The 21375-nt window shown below is 47.5% G+C and overlaps 1 long non-coding RNA gene across 1 annotated transcript; it reads right to left on the bottom strand.

Moving 5' to 3' along the window:
* Positions 1-4613: 4613 nt before the first annotated feature.
* Positions 4614-21040, bottom strand: LOC144097558 (uncharacterized). Its single transcript, XR_013307060.1, has 3 exons — positions 20776-21040; positions 4942-5115; positions 4614-4874 (listed from the first exon to the last, which is right to left on the bottom strand). It is a non-coding gene; the product is annotated as an uncharacterized LOC144097558 (long non-coding RNA).
* Between the last annotated feature and the right edge of the window lie 335 nt (positions 21041-21375).

Genomic DNA, 21375 nt, shown 5'->3' with positions numbered 1-21375 from the left:
AACACATATTAGTGCTAGGACTCTTTTAATTCAAAGCACAGGGGGGCTCCATGAGCTGCTTGGCTTAGTAGCCAGTTGTAAAGCATTTCGTATATGAGTAACCTAAACCGGTCATGTCCCTACAGAATTCGATCGACTATGTATCGACCTGACCGTGGACATGATCATGATTAGCAGAATTTAAACAAACTATGCACAGGTTTTTTTAATGGAATTGACCACTCCTCGTGCGTACAGCTTCCCACCTATAAATTAAGCTCCTCGTTTCAATTAATTTTATATTGCCATGAAACTTTGCACCGTTTGTTCGTTCGCACTCACAACCTCCGGCACGCGGCTTTATCATTTTGTTTTGGAATGCGAGGTGCGACCAGACTTATGCCGTTGATCATGGCCACGTGCAAATGATTCCATATTTTTCCAGCTTCTTGCTGCTTTTGGTTCTTTATCTCGAAGGTTCCTTGCCAGCTTTAAATTCAGCACGACCAAGAACTGCATGGCATTAAGGTCGATGACCGCCGAGCACGCATAACTAAGCCTATTGCAGCCGCCGAGTAATTCAGTTCTAAGTGGCCGTGAGTCAGCCCCATAAACAGGTAATTTTGGAAGCATTTTCGTTGTCTTCCTGACAGCTGGAGTGTCGTCACCGCAACGTGATACTTTGCATCAAGCTTTGAACATTTTAAAAAATATGTATATAAAATTTATTATGTAAATGAGCATTAAATAAATAAATAACAAAATAAGCTCAAAGTCCTGCTCTCCCACTGAAAAAAAAAGAGTTCCGGAGTCCCTGGCTATACTAATTGTCTCGAGCATAGCCCAAACCTTCACCCGCTGCCATTACGACCCGGACGCGACAGCGGTGTGCCAGAGAACACTGCGAAACTATAATTATAGAGGTCCTCGATCACCACGATCGAAGCACCTCGATCGAGGGCGCGGTTGTGCTACCCAGTTCCGTGTTCTAGCGCACACTAGCAGTTTATTTTTGAGAGCCTCTTCCTCCTCGTACCTTGCACACTTCTGATTTCTTAACATAAATTCTTTCAGTGCATCAATTTACCTATTCAGCAATCTGTATTTCCCCCTCTGCTGGTCCTAAGTCGCTGATTTCAGGTCAGTGGCAATATAGTACTTATGATATCTACCACGCACCGTGCCAGAAAATACTTTTTTGCAGCAATTACAGACTTTTCAGGCACCTGCGGCATTTAAGAGAGTTCTAAAAGAAGTGTTTATTTTATCGTAGATAACACAGAAGTTGCTGTTTACAGCGCAGAGAACAGGGAAGGGCCCAGCGTTATTTATGATCAAGAGCCGCGCAACAGGAGCTTTTAATTTTCGAAACCGAAACTGAAAATGTTCTAGCGTCGTCTGACGGCTACGCCCAGACTTTATAGGTGCTTGCTCTTTGTCGTAAGCCACACAAAACTTTCTGCTAGAAGCACTAAGTAAAAAGCGCAAAGCACAATGAGGCACCGCGCGCCACTATAGTGGCGCGCGGTGCCTGATTGTGCTTCGGTTTCAAAGCTGGAAGCTTTGAAACCGAAACCGAAGGTGATTTGTCACATAGCGACTACTTTGTGTAATGCAGTGACGATCAAAAATCGCAGAACACTTCAGACAGTTAGTTTACAGCGGTACCATAAAGCTCATACATGACAGAGGCCATAGAGTTACACTAAGCCGCCCTATTCACACTCCATGGGCAGTCACAGGTGCAAGACCGATTTGACGGGCTAGTCGGTTCTGCAGTTGGTTCTGCTTATGTTGGACCAACGCTCTGTGGCACATCATAGCTATATACCCTTCAAAGTAGTATTTGTAACTTTTCAACTGTAAGTATTTCATGGTGTGTAGAGCATCGCGTCATCTGCTACTACATACGGTCAATCAGCAGTCAACTGGATGGCCGGATGCGCTGCACGAGGAGGCTGCGCCATGGAGCGGTATAGAGATCCCGGTCGGAGACGCAAGTTCTGGCGCAGGAAATAAACATACTAAATCGAACGAATAAAACGTATTTATTATTCTGGTTTGTAACGAAGAGGTCATCATCATCATCGTATGCATCGCCCTGTGCGGTGCGCGTCGCCAAGCAAAATCCAATGGTCTCTTCGATTTGGCTGCACTGGCTGCACTAGTTCCGAAAAGTTCCGGCACCGTGCAACGAGCGCGCAAGACCGGTTCCAGTTAAAGTCACTGGAACGGGAAAAGTACCGCATTCGTTTTCTCTCGCCGCCGAGCCGGCCGGCCAGCGCGCGCGCGTTCCCGATTCGTTCTCTGCGGTGACGCGGTCCTTCACCGCCATAAATGGTCCGCTCGCTTATTTCTCGAGGCCGCCGGCACACAGATAATCCGGAGCATTACGTAGCACTTGCTCTTATGGGCCGAGATAAGCGTGCACAGCAAGCGGCGCTGGAGCAAATATGGCGGCTGGTTGCGGTACTTTTCCCGTTCCAGTGACTTTGGTTCCAGTTAAAATCACTGGAACGGGAAAAGTACCGCATTCGTTTTCTCTCGCCGCCGCCCGGCCGGCCAGAGGCGCATTCCCGATTCGTTCTCCGCGGTGACACGGTCATTCCCCGCCATAAATAGTCCGCTCGCTTCTTCCTCGCGGCCGCGGCACACGGAAAATCCGGAGCATTACGTAGCACTTGCTCTTATGGGCCGAGAAAAGCGTGCACAGCAAGCGGCGCTGGACCAAATATGACGGCAGGTTGCGGTACTTTTCCTGATCCGGTGACTTTAGTTCCAGTAGTTCACAACACTATCGCCGCACGGTCGCTGTCAAGACGAATAGGCAAGTTCACAAAGTGCAGGCCTTGTCGTCTGCAGTGCGTCGCAGCGTCGCTCGCTCCGCCTGTGTATCGCCGGCTCCATTGGCTTTGTGTTCTATACTCAGCTGTCTTCGTGCTGCTACTTTTCGTGTGTGATGCATCGAACTTTACGTTCTTCTATAATGTATGCCTGCTTACAAGCGGCTATGGAGCTGCTAGAGTCCGACAGTGACGAAGAATTCGACGAAATGTGCATTTTAGTTGCACGTGTTGTCGCGAGAAACGGTCGCAACCGTGTACCTGGCTACTGCGAGACTGTCGTGGGAATTTACTTCGAAGTGGAGTTCAACAGGCTGCTCCGGCTGTCTAGGAGGACTTTCGACAGAGCAGAGCTCTCGCTTCATGGCATCCGCTTTCTTCCCGGATGCCGTACAAGGAAGGCGGCAGATTTCGGCATAAAAAACATGCCTGAAAGCTTTAGTGTACATAGGCGCCCAGAGCTCGATGTACTCTATTGCCGACAAGTTTGACGTGACGGAGTCGTCGGTGCATGTCTGTGTCAACCGAGTCGTCAAGTTTTTGCACGCCATCAGAGATCAAGTGATCTGCTGGCCCAGCAGCGCAGAGATGGTCCATGTGAAGGCTGGCTTCCTTGCGAAGAGTGGTGGCAAGGGGCCACGGAACACTATCGTGTGCATCGATGGATGTCATGTGGAGATCATCAAGCCGGATCAGTCTGCACATTCCTACTATAACCGGAAGTTTCCGTCAATTATCCTCCAAGGAATCTGCAACAATAAGAACAAATTCACGCATGTTTTCATCGGTTTTCCTGGGTCTGCACACGGTGCGCGTGTGCTGAGGGAAAGCTCGTTTTTTCAGAACGCTGCCACAATGTGCGATGGCGGGTATATTCTGGGGGACAGCGCCTATCCACTAATGCCATGGCTCATGACCCCTTTCAAGGACAACCAGAAGTTTTCCTTCGTGGAAAAGGAGCTTCAACACAAGGCACAGCCAACAAAGGGTGACAATAGAGAACACCTTCGGGCTTTTGAAGCAACGCTTCCGAAGGTTATACTTCGTTGATGCCAAGAGTGTTACAGTGCTGCTATTTTACCATGGCAGCCTGTGTCCTGCATTGCATCTGTAATGAAGAAAGAGACTTTTTCGACGAGTTGATGCATTTGCCACCTCACGATGATGTAGGAAATGGAGAGTGAATGGGGAAGTGCTGATCCTGATGTTTTGGGCTACAGCGAGTCTCTAAGAGAGTACATTGCCAAGCACCAGTGCTAAAGTTTTTTTGCAACAAGATACATGTTTGTGTTGTTAGTGCTATGTTGTGACGTCCAAATGCGTATGGTGCTGTCATGTATGAAGCGAATAATAAATTTGCAAATGCATTTTGATCATTTAATAGAACCATTGAGTCTGCTAAATGCAGTACACCTTACAAACACAAGTAAAGGAAACAATTTTTGAAGTGCAAGTTTCTTATTTATTGCGCATCACTTCAATTGGTCGAACTTGGCCATGCGGTCTTCATGGCGCTTTGCCCTTGCAGCCTCCATCTTATTGAGTGCCTCCACAGGGGCACTCTGGGATGTCCTTCACCTCTTTCTGTTGCGCGCCCTGTGGGCCGGCACCTCCTGCATAGGCTCCTCCACGTCCCCAACCGAATCCATGTCGTCTGCGGTCGTACTTTATGCACGTCAATACATGCAATACATCACTTGCTATGGTTTTTGCACAAAGTACTAAAAAGCCATTAGTGCAAACTTACAAAGAGGAAACAAGAATGGACTCGTATGACATGCAGTGCTTCATTTGTTGCTGCTGCTTGGGAGAAATAAAATTCCTTAGGTGGTGCATATTATTTCAACTTGGTAGTCAGCACCATCCCATGTCATGTGTGTTCCTTCTCATGCCCTCACTAAATCTTTGCTGCCTCTTGAGTTGTAAGCCAGCCCACTTAAACAAATGCATTAGTATATTATCACTGACTCTGAGCTGCCTGAAGCGACCCCAGTCTCGAGGAGCACAGTCGGCAGTATGTGGTGTTCCTTCTCTAACACCTTGGCCAGCTCCCTACGTGACAGATTTCATAAGAACCATTCAGTAAGTCAGCCAAAGATGTATAGCAAAGGGCACTTACTCCTCAAACTCGCAGGGAACGCGGTGGTGCCCCGAGGTGTTATTTTTGGCTTTCGCCCTCTTGTAGGCGCACTCCAGTGACTTCCACTTATTTTCAAATTGTAGGCCTGTGAGGGTGCCTCCAAACTCGCTATTGACGAGGTCTGCCAGCTTCAGCCACAACAGCTTTTTTGTCCTGTAGAATAAAATTACAAGGCATAGCTAAAACATACACATAATGCTGCAACTATGGATTAAACAGCAACTGCAATAACGCAGCTTGCATGTCAAAACAGATCAGTAACAGAGATACATTTCTTAAAGCATGCTTGGGTGACATATACTAGTCCTTATTACTGCATGTCAATCATGGCGAAGCAATTTTTACATTAACACACACAACAATGACAAGTTGGAATTTTTTTAATGCCCGCAAAGCTGTCTGGAAAGCAACTGCGGCAGAAATCGATATCTACAAGTTCAGTACCCATTCAGTCATTGTTTTTGTTAAGTTGCCGACGGCCACGGTCATTGTCGTCTGCTGCGCGTTTGGCGGCACGCTTGCCATCATTCCTGCACGCGCTGCACTTGCTTCGAAGCGAGTGCAAGCCAGTCGTGAACTCGTCACGAACTAGGCCTGCACTTTTACAAAACGAAGAGACAAGTGCAGAGGGGGGGGGGGCGCTGCACTGGCAAAACGATGAAGACAGTGCTGCTCTCCCTGAACTCGTGCAGCTAGTGCAGCCAAATCAAAGAGACCTCAAGTCTGCGGTCGTTTGCGTCCAACGTTTGCGTCATCACTCGTGTCGGTGTGTGTGGTTGTTACAGTTATTAGATTGTGTGTTTTGCAGCCACATGTGACACTTCCACTATGGGTTCGTCAGCTGCGGCGAGCTATTTGTACGTGAAATACTTCGACCGACGGCGCAAAAGCTATCGTACACGTCTCTATGTCGTCCTTGTTTCCTTTGCGCTACACCTATCCATGATGCCTCACCGACTGGCGTTAGCGACCTGGCGAAAAAAAGGACGTCTACTGGCGCGGCGGAAAAGATGAGAAGGCATTCTATTCCGCCCAAGTAATGGAGCTTGGAGGTGAGTTTTGCAGTTACTTCGCTACGTGGTCAGATTTCAGAAGTGCCAAACGTGTGATGCGTGTACAGTCAAGCCTAACGCTTTTAGAAAAGCTTGGTGGCGTTTTACATAAAGTCGATGCACATGCTTTTTTACTGTTGCGAGCACTTGCAAAACGCTTACGATACCACTTCCTCTGTGCTTGCGATCCGAGCACACAGCAGCCTAGCGCACGTTTCCCAAAGAAGGGAAAAACTGCGTGGTCGCGTTGTAGCAGGTCTCGACGTAAGCGTCACTGTGAGCGAAATAATATTTCGTGATTTTTTTCATGAATTCAAGTAATTGCATGAGGCAGGGAGAAATTGGCTGTGTTCAGATCTGCTAATTTTTCGCATCATATGATTTTTGGAAAGCAACGAACGCGACACACTAACTGATCCGTTTCCGTAGCTTGCCCTGTGTTTGCTGTCGCTTTCATTATTTTATCTCTCATTTCTTGTGTTCCAGTAACAAAAGCGGAGCTTATCCAGAGGATGTCGAAGAGAAAAAATCACTGCAATGGACCTTGAAAAGTCTGAGCCAGCAACAACAGTTGCACAGATACATGTATGTACTGAGCGAAGTTTTACTGCGGATGCCTCTGCTACTGCCACTGGCACGCTTACCAGTAGCAATATGTACATTGCATAGCAGCATACTTCAGAGCCAGACAGGCGTCTCTGTGTGTGTGTGTCTAAAATATTTATGGCTGCGGGAAGCAGCCAGGCTCCCTTCAGCAACAGAGAGCTTTGTAGCGGATCTTTGAATTGTAGTATAGAGATATTGCTTAAATGCTACCATTGTAAAAGATTGCGTAGGACACTAGAGAACCGCATGTGGAATGGAGGCATCGTTCTGTTTTTTGTTCTCTCATATATTGTGTGCTTCATGTCTGGTCAAAGTTTCATTTTTCGTATTGCCTCCTCGCATTCTTGTCTAAAATATTTATTGTTTGGGGGAGCAGCCAGGCTGCCTTCAGCAACAGAGAGCGTTGTAGCGAGCCCACCGATACGGCGTTGCGGGACAGCGCACTTCTCTCATTGCAGCACGTTGTCTTAGCTTCGGCTTGCAACTCGGTGGCCTGTTTTCTCAGTGCCATGATGCTGGTTAAATATATGTATTGCTGGAAATTTGTAAGCCCTGCTATTCTTTGGTTATGCGGCTTACCAAATCGAATAGGACCACGTGAGACACGGATAGGGCCTCTGATAACTATTATTCACGAGGGGTGATAATTATTATTCACGTGTCTATCGAGAACCCCGGTGCCGCGCTGTGGGCTACAACTGCGGTGGGGTCTCTCCGGTCGGGGCGGCTCTAGCCAAGACACGATTAATTACTGGAAGGCACCGTTCCCCTCTTCCCGTCATCTGTCCATCGTCGGTCGCTTCTTGCAGGGAACCAGTCAAAGGGGGAAGGTCATTTGCATCGAGCCGAGCGTGGGAAGAACAGGCTCCTTCCCAGCTACTCATCCTTTCTTTTTGTGCAGTCGTCGGCCACCTGATGACGCTGTCGAAATTGCCGCTGCTGTTTCTGCGCCACCGTGGTCATTCCTGTCGATGGGATCTGCACCTTAATCCTCTTCGGCTGGTGTGCATTCCGTTCATAACAGGCGCAACACGGACGCCACCGAAAGCTCATCATTTGACTTTCAAACAAAAGGGGTGCTGTCTACTCTTGTAAACGGGAGGGCAGCCACACAGAACAAGCAGGGATGGAGGTCTAAAGCTAGTAGACCAAGCGGAAGGGAGAAAAACCTCTCAGAGGGAATGGAAGGAGAGCAGCATAGAAAAGTAGCTGGTTTGCCATATATGTAACTCCAATATAATGTCTTTTATTAAAGAATTGTTTGCGGTTGTGTGTTTCGGGGACGGTGCCTCACAACAACCTTGGTAGAGGACATTTTCAGCCAGAGGGTGGTCGGGGCCCTTTAAGTAGTGGCTGTCGGCTGGCGTGCATGTGTGCTCTGCCAAATTTGTTGTTCAAAAGTTTTATTCTCTACGGAGGTCATTTTCATTTGAAAGCTGAAGATGAAGCATAACCTTGCGTGTGCCGATTCGGTCGTTGCCATAAAGCTTGGTGCTCGTGTCTTCTGCCACAAGTGCTTAAAATACCCGAGAAGTACCGTATGCATACTTCACCTTGCATTTGACTCATCAACAAGAAAAATTTCCCATTGTGGATCATCATGCCTGCACACACAGTGCGGGGCCCACATGCAAGGCCAGATTGTAATGCCTTTCATTCGAGTGCTAGCTTTGCAGTAAAAGCGATAGCATACAGACACGACGTGCAGCTAAATTTGTACAGTACACGCACTTCAGAAAAATGTTCAACCAGCTGATATGCACGCTTGTCAAAATTATGCGTGCATTACCTGCTGGCAACAATATTAACAGCTGGAGGGTGGCAGACTACAGTTGAGCGGAACATATCGTGATTGTTTTCTGCTTACAGCCCACAGGAATTAGTTCACAAACAGAAATTGCAACTACCACAGGAGATTCAGTATAGGCAGGGTCGATCTTTGGCGCCCAAGTAATTAGTGTGTAGTTAACAAATATGCAATAATCTGAGACAACAGCATGTCGGAGCAGTGCATGCGCAGTTTTTCCCTTCTCCTCCTCATCATCATCAGCCTCACTACACCCACAGGGCAAAAGCCTCTCCCATGTCTTTCCAATTACCGCTGTCCAATTAACCCTCCTATGTGGTGTCAAATGCAAGTCTTTAGAGTGCGACTTCCCGTCACATATGCTTTTGAGGATATCTCGAAGCTTACATGCACACTTCACGACGGCACACAACGCACTGAAGGACATATACTTGCGTTGTTGCCGCCGATGTATGCATCTGAGTGCAAGAGTCCGCGGCTGCCCTGAATAACTAACGTCCTTTCTTTCGCTCCCAAGGATCAGATTTCTACCGTACGCATGCGAGCAATGAGACGCAACAGCACGCAAAGCAGCAGAGGGCACTCGCCTTCCGTGATCCATGGATGGCCTTGGCGCCATGATTGCCAACAGACTGGTTCTGGCGGCGACCAGTTCATGTGTGCATGATGCACCTTCCTGTCAGGAGTGAATTTTCTGGCAGCGAACAGGCTCTCCGAGCGCGGCAATTTGAAAAAGCCGAATGATAATTTAAAGATGTATAGACACCTAATTTTGGTGGCATGTTTTCTTCTCTACAATGATTCAGAAGACACTACTATGAATGAATCATCATGTGGTGTTTGCCTGGGACATATAAATAATTTATAATCGAATTTTTCTGTCATGCTGTCTCGGTTTCAACAGCCGAGTGAAGACTGTGACATCAGAGAGGTTATATGTAACGTGAAGCATGGAAAAAATGCGATATAATTGCTGCTTGATCGTTTTAATTCACTAGTGTTGAAGCCAGCCTTCCTCCATAGTCGGAATGACAAATGTAGCAGCACCGATTATATTGCAGTTTTTTATGCCTCGCATGACCTATAAGCTCACTTTGACGTCATAGTCCCCATTCAGCTCTTGAAACTGAAACAGCGCGAGAAAGGAATCCGATTATAAATTATTTAGCAGTCATGGGAGAATCTTCATCATTATAAGCCTGATTACACCCACTGCAGGGTGAAGGCCTCTCCCATGTCTCTCCAATTAACCATGTCTTGCCAGCTGCGCCCACCTTATGCCTGCAAACTTCTTAATTTCATACGCCCACCTAACCTTCTGCCGCCCCCTGCTATGCTTTCTTTCTCTTGGAATCCCTTAATGACCAACAGCTTTCTTACCTTCGCATTACATTCCCCGCTCAAGCCAATTTATTCCTCTTGATTTTGGCTAGGATGTCATTAACCTGCGTGTGTTCTCTCAACCACTCTTCCTGCTTCCGGTCTCTTAAAGGAGCATAGACACCTAATTTTGGTGGCATGTTTTCTTTTTCTTCAATGATGCAGAAGACGCTACTATGCATGAATCACCATGTGATGTTTGCCTACGACCGCTAAATAATTTATAATTGTTTTTTCCTGTTATGCTGTTTCAGTTTCGGAACAGCCGAACGATGGCTCTGACGTCAAAGAGGGCTTTTCCTTCACGTGAGCCATGAAAAAATGTCCATAGAATCGCTGCTTCAATGTTCTAATTTACCGCAGTGTTGAAATCAGCCTTCCTCAATTGCTGAAACGACAACAAATGTGCAAGCAGCGATTATATTGCTGTTTTTTCATGTCTCGTGACCTGTAAGCACACATTGACGTCACTGTCCTTGTTCAAGTGATGAAGCCGAAACTGGACAGAAAATAAATGCTATTATAAATTATTAAGCGGTCGTAAGAGATTACTAGCTGCTACTCCATGTATAATAATGCCTTATGCATCATTACAAACAAGAAAACACGCACCCAAGCGGTAGGTGTTATACTGCTTTAACGTTACGCCTATCATTTTTCTTTCCTTGGCTCACTGCGTTTCCTCAACTTGAGCTGAACCCTTTTTGTTAGCCTCCACGTTTCTGCCCCATAGGTGGGTACTGGTAAGATACAGCTGTTGTACAGATTTCTTTTGAGGGATACTGGTAAACTGCCATTCATGACCTGAGAGACCCTGCCATATGCGCTTCATCACAATCTTATCCTTCTAGTTATTCCCTCATGATCCGGATCAGTTGTCACTATTGTACCTGCCTTAAATAGACGTATTCCTTTACCACTTCCCTTACCTCGCTACCAGTTGTGAACTGCTGTTCTCTTGCTAGACTGTTGAGAATAGGAGAATACCACAAGGTAATCCATGTATAATAATGCCTGATGCCTCATCAGAAAGCAAAAACACACACCTAAAAGATGGGTGTTTATACTCCTTTAAAGCTAGTTGGTGCATTACAGAATGCGATTCACCAGTGTTACCAGTCAAACCCTTTAACATCATATTTTGATCTGTTGATTGAGATCAAGTTTTTTGTGTTTTAGTTAATGGTATTTCATTATTTCTTTGCTCCTTGTTTGGAAAATTATTTCTCGGGACTCTGACCAGGCTCAAGAAGTATAATGTGATAGTAAACTGAATATCCTTGAAAATCCTCTAAGTTGCCCTTTAATTTACCTTGTACATTAGTCTTTTGTAGCAAATGTGAACACTTTTCATACTTTGCAGTCTTCCACTAGCATGGATCCTGCTGCACCACAGATCCCGGATATCTTGCTGTGGTCAGCAGCCAGGTATGAAGGTGTCGCATATTTAGAATGTAAGACAAGTGGGCTTTGATGCCCCATTGGCCAGTGCTGATAAAGGAGCAAAACACAGACGGAAGACGAGGCTGACAAAGTTCAGTTTGGTGCTCACGAACGCTTGGCTACCGGGCTGCGCCGTGCTAACAAAGATTGTGGCCGTCCACAGTTCTTGTTTGATTTGCGTCTTTACACTTGTGGATGGGGCTCGGTGCGCTGTGCTAACAAGAAGTGTCGACGGCCACAATCTTTGCTAGTACAGCGCACCTCGGTAGCCAAGCGTTGTTGTTGTTGTTGTTGACATCACCCAATGGCACATACCCACAAGGGGGATTGGCCATAACCAGGTGATGACTATTTAAATGACCAGTTGCATTTGGCAAGCATGGGTTCCTGTGCGCCAAACTGAACTTTGTCAGCCTCGTCTTCCGCCTATGTTTTGCTCCTTCTTCAGCACGGGGCGCTGGGGCATCAAAGCCGAATTGTCGATCTTACAAGAACGATTTTGTAAGTTTGAAATGCTTTTAGCTCTCATCCTTGATAAATGCAGGCAAACAATCTAGAAACTGGAAACATGGGGATGAGCATGACTGCACACTTCTCGGAAATGAGAAATTTTCTTTCCGAATGATATGAAGCAGAAAAAAAATTGCCTGCAGAGCAGCCTTAGACACAATTTTAACCTGTGGCAGCTCAGAGCAGCTTTGCTTAGCGATGGCTTTGTGGTCGAAATGCAGTTTTTGTTTGTGTTCTAGTTGTTGACGTTTCATTTTTTTGCAGAATTATTTCTTGCAACTGAGACAAGGTTCAAGAAGTTTAATGTGATAGTAAACTCAAAGTGTTTTTAAATCCCCTGGAGATGCCAATTAAAGGAACACTGAGGAGAAATTGAAATTGGCTTGTATCGATAGAATAGAAGCTCCTGATCACAAAAACGCCACTCTTACTGAAAAACAAAGCTCTTGTGAAGTAGAAAATAGCAAGAACCAAAATACAGGTATCGCCGCCACAGGGCAATCTCGCAAGTACAAGCGTGATGACGTCTTTGGGCAAGAGACGCCCCCTTGGAGGAATTTTCCTTCCTACATGAAGCTGCGAATCTCTGAGGCTGACAAAGGAAGGTTGCGCGGTTCAATATTGAAGTAATTTTTGTTTTAAAATCGATAGTGCACTTTTATCACACAAGGAAGACAGACAAAAGACAACCTGAATGTTGGAAGCAAAGAAAGTCGATGCTTGGCAGCGCCACAGGCGGCCAGGAGAGTTTCGACTTGTTATGGCGCTTCGCGTCTATGAGCTTTGTGTGCCTCATGGTTTTGTTTTTGACGCGTCTCGACTTACAAGCGCCGAACAGCAGAGGAACTCCAAGTGCCGCTTCAAGTGCTAGTTAACCTTTGAAGGAGCCTGTTAAGGCTGGTCAGATGATTGCCGCGGTCGATGAAAAACCATGATGGCACGATGGTCGGTGATCGTACAAGGCAGTGCGCAGTACAAAGAGCACTTGTGTCTTCGCACGCTCGCCCAGCGAAACATTCCTGGCTGTGCCAGTCAACTTCAAACTACTTAACGAAAATTTTTTGTTAGAGACGGGAGACAGGGTACAAGGCAGTTAAGAAAAATGTGCTGATGGCCTAGCTCTGTTAGGCCAGCATATACGTACCGAAAGCGCGGAGACTTCTGCATCGGAAGAGTGCATTCACTAGATGCGCCTTTATTCATGGTTAAATCTTGAGCCGTCGTGGAGGAGTGGTAGAGTCCCCCTCAAGCTACAATGGCCCTGGTTCGATTTCGAGCCTCGGAACAGGTTTTTTTTTATTCAGTGAGTGGGCGGGGGGTTCCAGTGGCGCGCATAGATGCCGCCACCGATTACGTTGGTTAGCGGATAAGCGCAGGCTCTGTTAAAGGGGCAGTTAGGAGAACTCTATCAAATTATTTTTGTTAGCAAAATCTGATAGTTCGGCATTTCAAGGCTTTGTTGCCGCCTGTCCGGGAGTGAAAGATGCATTTATTTCAAATAAATTTGGATTCAAGGTTGAGAAAGTTTTTCTCGCCACTCCGATTCAAACTCAGGAACTTTATGACATCATGGCGCACTCTTATGACGTTACATGACGCAGTGACGTGAAACCTGACGTAAGCGCAGACGTTGTGATTTCTCGCGGCTAACGGTGTGGTCTAGCAGCCGAAATGAAAGCTTCTATCGGGGGTCGCTACCGTCGCTTCGTTTACGTTTGCACCGGCGTCTTGCCTGCGTTATGATCGATCCCGTTCCCGAACCTGACGACGAAGTTCTCGCAAAAACTCTGGCCTGCATTTGAGCGACCTCAGCCCCACAGAGCGTGCGATGCTTTTGAGGGAGCACGGTTAGGTTAGGTGCCGGCGGGTTGTTTCCCCCTTCCGCCATGAGCAGCCGTTGCAAATTAAATGTCATATCCCCAGTGCAGGGAGTCACAAGGGGCCAGGACAAGGTTGGTGAGTCGCGCCCATTGGAGGCTAGCCGGGGCTTAGGGGAGAAAGGATTGCGATTCGTTGAACGGCGCGGTTGCACAGTGCAGCAGGCGGCATCTAGGTCTCCCACGGTTGCAAGGGCCAGGTTATTTATTTTATTTTTTGCCAAAAAAACGGATGGGTACTCAAGAGCGGTTGCGTTTAAAGTTGGCGGCTTGAAAGTAAAGCCCACGCTTCAACGGCTTCCGTGCGTTTCCGGCGGTACGACGTCTACTCGATCGGGCTCTCTCGCCCACTTGCATGTACCTTCAGATGTGTACTGTGAATGGATTAAATTAGCTGAGAGCTCGAAAAGAACAGCTGCGCGTCCAACTGCCGAAGCGATTGAATGACGTCACAACACCTACCTCGCTGCAGAGCTGAATCGGTCTGGCCGGGCCGGCAGGCGCACCCTTTGCAAAATAGAGACATGCTTAAAGTCTCCGCCAGTGCGGTCAGAGTGCGCCGAAACCGCCGAAGGCGTCAGCGGTCAAGCACAGTTGGAGCATAGAGGGTCTCGGTTCGGCCGACGTGACGTCGCCATGCAGCGCGTGCGCATATTACTCCGGAGTGGAAACGCACCTTAACAGAGACTGCGCTTAACCGCTAACCAACGTATTCAGTGGCGGCACCTATGGTAGCCACTGAAACCCCCCGCCCACTGAATAAAAAAAAAACCTGTGCAGAGGTTTGGAATCGAACCAGGGCCTTTGTAGTTTGAGGCGGAGACTGTACCACTCCGCCACGACGGCTCAAGATTTAACCATGAATAAAGGCGCATCAAGTGAATGCACTCTACCGATGCAGAAGTCTCCGTGCTTTCGCTACGTGTATCCTGGCCTAACACAGCTAGGCCATCAACAATTTTTTTTTAACTGCCTTGTACCTTGTCTCCCGTCCCTAATAAAGATTTCCGTTAAGTAGTTCGAAGTTGAATGGCACAGCCAAGAATGTTTCGCCGGGCGAGCGTGTGAAGACACAAGTGCTCTTTATACTGCGAACTGCCTTGTACGATCACCGACCATCGTGCCATCATAGTTTTTCATCGAACGTGGCGATCATTTGTCCAGCCTTAACAGGCTCCTTCAAAGGTTAACTAGCACTTGAAGCGGCACTTGGAGTTCCTCTGCTGTTCGGCACTTGTAAATCGAGGTGCGTCAAAAACAAAACCACGGGGCACGCAAAGCTCAGACGCGAAGCGCCATAACAAATCGAAACTCTCCTGGCTGCCTGTGGCGCCGCCAAGCATTGGTTTTCTTCGCTTCCAACATTCAGGTTGTCTTTTGTCTCTCTTCCACTTGTGATAAAAGTGCGCTATCGGTTTTAAAACAAAACTTACTTCAATATTGAACCGCGCCACCTTCTTTTGTCAGCCTCAGAGATTCGCAGCTTCCATGTAAAAAGGAACATTCCTCCAAGGAGGCGTCTCTTGTCCTATGACGTCATCACGCTTGTACTTGCGAGAATGCCCTGTGGCGGCGATACCTGTATTTTGGTCCTTGCTATTTTCTACCTTACAAGAGCTTTGTTTTCAGTAAGAGTGGCGCTTTTGTGATCAGGAGCTTGTATTCTATCGATACAAGGCAACCTCAATTTCTCCTCAGTGTCCTTTTAATGCGCGTTTATAGCCTGGCGTAACGCGTGCGCGCGCACTGCACACCAACGTCACGTCGGCCAAAGCGAGACCCTCTATACTCCAACTGCGCTTGACCGGTGACGCGTTCGGCGGCTGAGGCGCACTCTGACCACACTGGCGGAGACTTGGAGCATGTCTCTTGGTCACTTCGATTTGGCTGCACTGGCTGCACTAGTTCCGAAAAGTTCCGGCACCTTGCAACGAGCGCGCAAGACCGGTTCCAGTAGTTCACAACACTAGCGCCGCACGGTCGCTATCAAAACGAATTGGCAAGTTCACAAAGTGCAGGCCTTGTCGTCTGCAGTGCGTCGCTCGCTCCGCCTGTGTATCGCCGGCTCCATTGGCTTTGTGTTCTATGCTCCGCTGTCTTCGTGCTGCTATTTTTCGTGTGTGGTGCATCGAACTTTACGTTCTTCTATAATGGCTGCCTGCTTACAAGCGGCTATGGAGCTGCTAGAGTCCGACAGTGACGAAGCATTCGACGAAATGTGCATTTTAGTAGCACGTGTTGTCGCGAGAAACGGTCGCCAGCGTGTACCTGGCTACTTCGAGACTGTCGTGGGAACGTACTTCGAAGTGGAGTTCAAGAGGCTGTACCGGCTGTCTAGGAGGACTTTCGACGAGCTGAGCTCTCGCTTCATGGCATCCGCTTTCTTCCCGGATGCCGTACAAGGAAGGCGGCAGATTTCGGCAGAAAAAACATGCCTGATAGCTTTAGTGTACATAGGCGCCCAGAGCTCGATGTACTCTATTGCCGACAAGTTTGACGTGACGGAGTCGTCGGTGCATGTCTGTGTCAACTGAGTCGTCAAGTTTTTGCATGCCATCAGAGATCAAGTAATCTGCTGGCCCAGCAGCGCAGAGATGGTCCACGTGAAGGCTGGCTTCCTTGCGAAGAGTGGTGGCAAGGGGCCACGGAACACTATCGGGTGCATCGATGGATGTCATGTGGAGATCATCAAGCCGGATCAGTCTGCACAGTCCTACTATAACCGGAAGAAGTTTCCGTCAATTATCCTCCAGGGAATCTGCGACAATAAGAACAAATTCACGAATGTTTTCATCGGTTTTCCTGGGTTTGCACACGATGCGAGTGTGCTGAGGGAAAGCTCGTTTTCTCAGAACGCTGCCACAATGTGCGATGGCGGGTATATTCTGGGGGACAGCGCCTATCCACTAATGCCATGGCTCATGACCCCTTTCAAGGACAACCAGAAGTTTTCCTTCGTGGAAAAGGAGCTTCAACACAAGGCACAGCCAACAAAGGGTGACAATAGAGAACACCTTCGGGCTTTTGAAGCAACTCTTCCGAAGGTTATACTTCTTTGATGCCAAGAGTGTTACAGTGCTGCTATTTTACCATGGCAGCCTGTGTCCTGCATTACATCTGTAATGAAGAAAGTGATTTTTTCTACGAGTTGATGTCTTTGCCACCTCACGATGACGTAGGAAATGTAGAGTCAAGGGGAAGTGCTGATCCTGATTTGTTGGGCTACAGCGAGTCTCTAAGGGAGTACATTGCCAAGCACCAGTGCTAAAGTTTTTTTGCAGCAATATACATGTTTGTGTTGTTAGTGCTATGTTGTGACGTCCAAATGCGTATGGTGCTGTCATGTATGAAGCCTAGTGCTGCTCTTGTAGAAGTGAATAATAAATGTGCAAATGCATTTTGATAATTTAATAGAACCAGTGCGCCAACTGTGCCAGCCAGACCAGACTGATACGGTTCCGCGGCGAGGTGCGCGTTGTGACATCATTCAATAGCTTCGGTCGTTGGGCGGTGCTGTTCTTTTCGAGCTCTTGGCTAATTAAATCCATTCACAGTACACATCTAAAGGTACATGCAAGTGGGCGAGAGAGCCCGATCCAGTGGACCCTGTACTTCCGGAAACGCGCAGAAGCCGTTGAAGCGTCGGCTTTACTTTCAAGCCGCCTACTTTAAATGCGAGCGCCCTTGAGTACCCATCCGTTTTTGTGGCAAAAAAATAAATAACCTTGCCCTTGCAACCGTGGGAGATCTCGACGCCCTCTTCTGCACCGTGCAAACGCGCTGTTCAAAGAATCACAATCTGTCGACCCCAAAGCCCCGGCCAGCATCCGATGGGCGCGACGCACTGACCTTGTCCTGGCCCCTCGCGACTCCCCGCACTGAGGTTATGATATTTAATTTGCAACGGCTGCTCATGGCGGAAGGGGGAAACGACCCGCCGGCGCCTAACTGAACCGTGCTCCCTCAAAAGCATCGCACGCTCTGTGGGGCTGAGGTCGCTCAAATGCAGGCCGGAGTTTTTGCGAGAACTTTGTCATCGGGCTCGGGAACGGGATCCATCGTAACGCCGGCAAGACGCCGGTGCAAACGTAAACAAAGCAATGGTAGCGACCCCCCATAGATGCCTTCAACGTGTGGCGGCGGTAGCTTTCATTTTGGCTGCTGCTAGACCGCGCCGCTTGCCGCGAGAAATCATGGAGTCTGTGTTTACATCAAGTTTCACGTCACTGCGTCCTGTAACGCCGTAAGAGTGTGCCGTGATGTCATAAGAGTTCTCGAGTTTGAATCAGAGTGACGGGAAAAACTTTTTCAACTTCGAATCCAAATTTATTTAAAATAAATGCATCCTTCGCTCTCGGACAAGCGGCAACAAAGCCATGAAATGCTGAACTATCAGATTTTGCTTACAAAAGAAATTTTATTGAGTTCTCCTCACTGTCCCTTTAATGTACCATGTACAGTCTTGGTCAAAAGTGTTAAGTCTACAGCATTCAGCTGCAGTGAAATCAATGTTCCTAGAATAATTCATGTAGCGGATAATTCAAAACTGTAGTCAAGCAGGAAGCTTCTGTATCGCAAGAAGATACCTGCTAGCATTTCAAGGTCACTTGGTCTTTAATATTGCCGTAATGGCTCTTTTATGCGGCTGAAGCGAAAAGCCTTTGGCCTTAAGACTTCACCGACACTGTACATTACTCTTCTTGCAAATGCGAACACTTTGCACACTTTCCAGGCTTCCACTAGCATGTGTCCTGCTGCACCACGGAATCCAGGTGTTCTTGCTGAGGTCAATGGCCGGGTACGATGGCTTCTCATATTTAGAACTAGTTTGTAAGCTTGAAATGCTTTCAGCTCTCGTTCTTGGTAACTGCAGGCAAACAATCTTGAAACTGTGGAAACGTATAGGGCTGAGGATCAGTGCACATCTCTCGGACACGTGAAATTTTCCATCCAAATGGCATGGAGCGGAAAAAAATTGCCTGCACAGGAGCACCAGGCACAATTTGAACCTGTGACAGCTCAGGACAGCTGTGCTTAAGGAACTCTTAGATCACTAGACCATGACCACAACCTTTCATGTTCTAATTAGCACAGCCTCTTGTGCTAGGATTTAATTGCTGTGTTTTAAATATTCATAATCTTTCATCTGTTAGTTCTGTGCTTCCGAATATTTGGCAGCATTACTGTTGCCAGGGTGCAGTGGAGCCTGAAGTAGAGATAAAAAGGCTCATCTATGTTGTCAAAGACAGCTTGATATGATTGCACACAAATGTGACCTGGTGGCCCATCGCGCTGCTCACTCCAAAGAAGAGAGCGATGTGTCATGTTTTATCATTAGTAGCGTTTGCAAGGAAAACTGCCATTTTCGTCTGGCAACTGGAACCGCCTTCCCCATGAACTTGCTGCCATCACATGCCAAACTGTGTTTCTTAACCAAATTACGCGTTTGCTTGCATCACGATAATCATTTTTCTTTGTATAACTCGTTCAATTCTTGTGTACTTTTCTGTTGTTAATCTATATGTGTCCCACCCCTTATGTAATACCCTCACGCGAGGGTCTTTAAGGAAATAAAGTGAAGTGAAGTTACATATAGGAGTCCTGAGGAACAGGATTTTAGCAGTTTTAATGTGGCAAATAATAACTCTCTCCCCAATCTGTTATAGGGCTTTATACAAAGCATATGTGCAGCTGTTTTATTGCAGGTCGACCTCGGGAGCGGAAATTGTCAGTGCAGAGCGGTGGCGCTGGCTTCTTTCCCGAGGTCGAGACTTCTTGTTTTGCAAGGACGCCACAAAACTTTTGTGGTCTTCCCCACAAAAGTGATGTCCTTCCCCGAAGAGCCTTAGGGGAAAGAGCGTTCAGGGAAGGAGCATCACCGGCTCAGTATGCCGGCAATTCCTTAAGGCTGGTGCCATGCAGAAGCCTCGGATGAGCTCAGAAAAACTAGCAGCCGTGGGCAGTAAGCCTCTTTTGTTTAGGTACATTTCCTGACTGACAAAGGCATTTGTTTATGTAAGTGTGCATGACTTAAATACCTTTATTTTACAGCGCCAGCATATCATCAATTTTGTCATGATTAATACTCTTTCAGATGCATTTGATGCATACATCAAAGCTGCACGAGCTGCCGAGGATGAGAAAATGCGCAGAGCAGTTGAATTGCTACCTGGCGGACATGCTGAGGGACATCAAGTATTCATCGCCTGCACCTGCCCCTGTAGCCAATGACTGTAGTCAGATAAAAATGATAAAATAAAGCAGCACGAAAAATTATTTCATTGACTGCAGCCTGGTATTTAGTGCTGGATGCAGCATTTGCTGCACTGAAGGGTTGCAAGTTCATTCAGGTAGCCTACATATTCAGAGCTATTAACTGTACACCAGAGTACGTGTTGCAAGGCCATTGTATCCCCATGTCGAGGCCCTCGTATCTATACGAGGGTTACGTGGCCCTCGTATATACAAGGGACGGGAGTGACACATATCCAATAGCGTATATATGACACGTATCACAAATATATATATATATATATATATATATATATATATATATATATATATATATATGTGTGTGTGTGTGTGTGTGTGTGTGTGTGTGTGTGTGTGTGTGTGTGTGTGTGTGTGTGTGTGTGTGTGTGTGTGTGTGTGTGTGTGTGTGTGTGTGTGTGTGTGTGTGTGTGTGTGTGTGTGTGTGTGTGTTGCGACATACGTGGAGAGGAACGCGTATGCCATACGAGAACGTATACATGCGAGCATATATGTGGACACATATCCAATAATTGCGTATATATGAGACACATTTAACACATATATACGAGATTTTTCAATAGGGCAACTCCTCACAAATTGGGAGGAGTTCTTTGACCTTGTACTGCTCCATCGTTCACACTGTCCTCTTGCTGTTTACCCTCTTGGAATATACTTGCCGTACGCTACTATAAAGTTACTAGTAAGACACGCGGAAGTATTTCACTCACTGCCCTGTTTACCCCCTCGGCATCCCTTGGTTTTCAAAACGCTCTCACTGGGCTTGAAACACACAAAGTTACCACAATGCTACACAAAGTCTTTCTCTAAGCTACAATAACCCCTGTCAGAGAAAGTCTGGTGTTTTAGGTAAACTTCAGGCACTCACTGCGCCGAGGTAGCTGATGCCGGTCAATCCCGTAGCTGCCATCCAATGTTGTGACTTTGAGGTGGTCCCGTAACGCTCGCCACCCGTTTCGTGACAGAGCGTCGCCAGCTGTCAAGTCGGTAGCGAAGACTCGGAGTTAGGCGTCGGTGAGCACAACGAAAGGGATTTTATACATTATATACAGAGCATTATACAGGACGAGATCGGCACAGGGGCCGAGAGCTAACAGCAAACGCGACTATTCTCGCACGGTGACGTCCGGCGAGGCTCCAACGCGTCACACATCACACGCCACTCGGGAGCGGCACACTCTAGAACGAGCTCGGAAGAACGGAGTCCGGAGTCTGTCCAGGCGGCAGCGTTAGGGCTTATATAGCCCCGAGAAACAGTCGTCACTCAAACGGACCAAGAAAAAGCCAGCACTTGACAGCCGTCCGAGAGGTCCAACCAGCGACCGCGCTGGCCACCCGCTTCAAGTTAGCCGCGCGCGGTGACTCCCTGGGGGAAAGGGGAACCGGCGCCTGGCTGTCTAGCAATTCGCGGCACGATTGAACATGTCGCTCGCCGATGCTTCTCCGTAGGGCGACGCTGTCTAGCGGC

Source organism: Amblyomma americanum, chromosome 7 (genome assembly GCF_052857255.1).
Source record: "Amblyomma americanum isolate KBUSLIRL-KWMA chromosome 7, ASM5285725v1, whole genome shotgun sequence".
Taxonomy (NCBI): Eukaryota; Metazoa; Arthropoda; class Arachnida; order Ixodida; family Ixodidae; genus Amblyomma; species Amblyomma americanum.
This window is presented reverse-complemented; position numbering and strand designations above follow the sequence as displayed.